Raw genomic sequence first — 4527 nt, 5'->3', positions numbered from 1 at the left:
AGATAACCAATCAGATTGCAGAGGAGGCAGGACCAAGACATCTGATTGGTTGCTCCTGCCTCCTCTAGTTGCTCGGATCCACCTCATGTACAATCTAATTGGTTATCTCTCTGAACCAATCATTTTTCCTTCTACCCTCATAATATTTTGTGTAAGTAAAACTCCCATGAGCATTCAGCTATCACATGATCTCATCAAGCAATGCTTCAGACCAGCGAATAAGAATAGCATTGAAATGTACATAAATAAAAATTTTCTCTTACCTTTTCATAGTCTATCAGCTGCCCTTGCTTTCTGATATTCTTCTTAGTCAAATAAATCGCTTTAGAAGAGCAAAAGAAAGACATGGCAAGAAACTGTGTTTTTCTATTATTCTAGTAAAGGGAAGTAATGATGTAATAGGCGAGCACATGATTAATAATTGGTAATCACCGTAATCTAGCTCGGAGGCTGGCCACTGCTGAGAGCTCCAGAAGTACGGAGTCTAGCAAAAAGGAGATGCTGTCATTTGAAACTATTCAGAAGCAGCGTGACAAAGGTGCTTTGTGATTTAACATGTCAGGGACAAGGCGGGTGGAAGGCATTTTGCTACTTTAACTGGCATTGGTTCTCATACATCAGTGTTTCCCAATCCGGTCCTCGGCGACACACAGATGATCCACGTTTTTGCTCCCTCCCAGCTCCCTACCAGACAGTCTACGTTTTTGCACCCTCTCAGCTCTGGAGCCCGGACCAGATTGAGAAATACTGTCCTACACGGTAATTCCGCAGTCTCTCCAACGAATAGTTTCGATATGCGTGCCCCCCCACATGGCCACCACCCTCTCGCGCTGCCCTCCATCTGAAGAAACCGTGGTTTTAGGTTACCTGGAAGCGATACGGCGTCTCGTCGGGCCGCAGGACGAGCGTCCTGGGGTCCTTTAGGGGGTAAATGTAGCCGTGCTTCACGATCAGATTCCCCACATGAAGTGCCTCTGAAAACACACAAAGTGGTCACTCATTTCCACGTAAACTACTCAAAGCTCAAACAAATCCACTACTCGTAGCCCAGATTTAGGCATAGTAATTCTCTAAATTTTTGTCAGTGGAATACAGTAGAACACACGATAACTAGAAACTGAGTAGGCATATTATATTTTATTTTACGGTATAGCAAGTAACTGGAAAAAACGTTGACATGGTGCACAGAATAAGCCGCGGGGATGGTGCATTCCTCATCGGAACTATAATTAATTACGAGTAATTGGGACTTTCCACTTTCCGGCTGCCTCCGCGGCCATTGGCAGTCAGGCGCTCCCGGGGGTTTCAGACCGGCGCAGCAACAGCGCTGCTAGGGGGAAGCCTAGTGTTTACACTTACCGGGGCAACAGGTTTTTTGCCCATTCAAGTCTGTTAATGCATCTGCCATCTACTGCCTAAAAGTCCCCTCCTTTCCATTCCGACTTCTTTTCCAATCTGGGCTGTAAATCAGGGAAATCTGCTCCCTTGCTATTTAAAACCTCATCTGCATCGCCCGGGAATTCAGGACAACAGCGTCTTGCAGAAGTGCATAATGAGGGAGACGGATAGCGATATTTCTCCAGGCATGACTGACTGCCTCTGGCTATCAGCGAAGTTTGCATCGGGACTATCAAACCGTACAGCTCAGCATGCGTAGCGGCGCGACTCGGGACTGGCCTACAGATTATTTGTACTAATAGCCTCTCAGCAGAAAGATAAATAATTCAGCAGATAAATTGACGCCAGGGGAAGAAAATCCCAAAAGCTTCAGGCGAATGGGGTGTCTATGTTATGGACAAGCTCAATTCTGACATTTATTAATTCACAGGCTCAGCAATATCAATGGAACAGAACATGCTTCTGTCAGACACGTGAATTGCATATGCTTACACATAAATGCAGCTAGGCTAATCTGTTGTATGGATGACAAATTCTATTACTTCATTTGTATTTATTATTCAAAAGACTCGTTTATTTCTGTTATTTTATTACAAAAAAAAAAAAACCTGATGACGTCTTTCGCCAGCAGGGGCGCCATCGTCGTCACGAAGGGAAAAAAACAATCGATTAACCTCACATAAGAGCACCAGGTAACGCTTCCCTACATACTTCTCGGCCCTACCTTCTTCCATGATGGAGTACTTCTGAATTAGCCACTCCACGATATCATTTCCTGGGAAGGCATAGCGAGGAAGGCATCTAGTTAGAGTCGAGAAATGCATTAAGCCGTCATAAATCAAAAACGCTGAACTCGATAAATAAATTACATAAATAAATATGAGCGCAAGGAGATCGATGACAGTCTTAATGCACAGGATTCCCGAAGACCGCCGATGTATGGGCTTTCCTGTGAAGGGCTTAAATGACCATTAGGACCCGGCCCCCGGGACACTGCACGGCCGGGTGTAAGACAACCCGGGCGGCACGAAAAATTATTTTTAAAAAGTAAAATATGTATCGTGCACCTGTCATCGCATGTGGAATCACTGTGATTAACAGTCTTTGATTCTTCATCTTTATCCCCATGTCGGGATCTTGCATCGCCACAATGACTTGTTCAATCTGGGATAAGAAGAATAGTCAAAATCGTGAAATCAAGGTGACGACAGACATAGTGAAAACGTTCAACCTAGTAATATAATAATTGCTTAATGTGTGATTTGATATGTAATCGTTATATTCATCATTAAATCACCGGAGAGACACACTCATATATTTAGGCATATATATAAGTAAACTACAAGGTTTTTCCTCTGACTATCTTAACTGCACGTCAAAGACGTTATCGGATATTCCCGACTACAGACTTTCGGTTTGATCATTTATTCGCGTTATTAATTCGGCTCCTGATTACATTAAACTAAACATGCTCAGATTGTTACAACCTTTGCTTGTCGGTTATTTTTGGGATCTTTCTGGATGGGCTCAAGGCGGGGTCTGTAAGCACAAGCAAACTGCCAGCACTTTTGTTTTACATGAAAATAGTTTGATGTCGGCCTATTGCGTTATTGTCTGGCTATAATTTGGAGGCAATATTAAACAATAGGCCCATATATTGTAAATATACATGTTGTGTTGTTTTGTTGTTATCACAAACGTATAGCCTGATCATAAATTTCATGGATACCTGGATGTTGTATGTTCCATTATATTTATGAATGAATGATTTATGTGAAGTCTGGCTTAGATTCGAGAATTAATCATATAGATTAAAAAAAGTTTTCATTTAAAACTTATCTCATATAATAAAATCCTCGTCCGAACGAACATATGTCAGAATGAAAAAACATTTAAATTATTTTTGTGATGCATCAGTATCAATAGCTACAACGTCATAACAGATATAGATATAATGCGGTTCATACTTTTGAAGTTGATGCGTATCTCCCGAAAAAAATCAACTCCAGAAGAGTCCGCGTCTGTAAATGCCTGAACTTCGGAATCGATCCTACCTTTGTTAGGCGCGGCATCTGTGTCTTGCAGCTGTTCCCTTGGATAAAGATGTTAATTGTCATGCTTACAGCATCTCGATCTCCGGCGTTTGTGAAGTTGGGATTGATGCTGTCCTGTGTTTTTTTTTTCCTTCCACACTTAAGCTCTGCTTGTTACTGCCCCATAGCGGAGCGCAAGTGAAACGGACTACCGGAGATTTGCACTGTTTTTCTGTTAGTGTGTATAATCAAAATATGACTCAGTTTGGCCAGTTAGAAAAATATGATAATAGAAAAGTATTCTTTTCCTCTCACTTTTTTTTCTTGATTTAATTACCGACTTCACGTACTTACACTGTGTCCCGTTGCACGATGTAATATTGCGAAACTATGATTTTGTGGCAGTGTTTTGTAAAGGAATTTTCCGTTTAATCATCGTCTTAGTATAAAGCTATATGGTTGTTCTGGTATCAGTGGACGTACATTATGTATTTTTTCTTCTCTTGAGCACCATGGTCATGACATGAAGCTCAGTCATTGATTACTCGCAAATGTTAGTAGTCATCCGCTGTTTATCTTGAAGATGTAAAAGTAGTGCGCGTACATCTCCTCGTTAGTATAGTGGTGAGTATCCCCGCCTGTCACGCGGGAGACCGGGGTTCGATTCCCCGACGGGGAGAGTCTGCATCTTTTTGCCTCGGTCTCAAAAGGCACCAAGCTAGAACCGGCCCCGTGTTAGTGGAAACGGGGCTTGTGACTTGTACTCATGCATAATATTCTGCGGGTCGCTCAGCAGCGCAGCATATGAAACTAGACTCGGATTGTAAGTGTGTGGTTTTGATAATTGATGTATGGATGGATGGATCCTTAATAAGAGATATAAACAATAAGGTCCAGTCGCCAACTAATCATGTAAAATACGTCATAAACTCATGGTTGTTAAACCCAGAATAAAAATGAAGACGTATAACTAGGAAAGTCAACTTGCACATTTCAATTTTGGTTCGATATAATCACGTTGTCCTTAACCCTCCAGTGCAGGAGGGGACGGTAATGCGCATCGAATGTTTCCGAACCTGTGTGTGATACAACCGAG

General features: G+C 42.1%; 1 non-coding gene across 1 annotated transcript; it reads left to right on the top strand.

The window, feature by feature from the left end:
* Positions 1-4038: 4038 nt before the first annotated feature.
* trnad-guc (transfer RNA aspartic acid (anticodon GUC)) lies at positions 4039-4110 on the top strand. The gene has a single exon. It is a non-coding gene; the product is annotated as a tRNA-Asp (tRNA).
* Positions 4111-4527: the final 417 nt, after the last annotated feature.

This window comes from Brienomyrus brachyistius, unplaced genomic scaffold (assembly GCF_023856365.1).
Source record: "Brienomyrus brachyistius isolate T26 unplaced genomic scaffold, BBRACH_0.4 scaffold158, whole genome shotgun sequence".
NCBI lineage: Eukaryota > Metazoa > Chordata > Actinopteri > Osteoglossiformes > Mormyridae > Brienomyrus > Brienomyrus brachyistius.
Note: the sequence above shows the minus strand (reverse complement) of the source record. Positions and strands in the feature narration are given on the sequence as shown.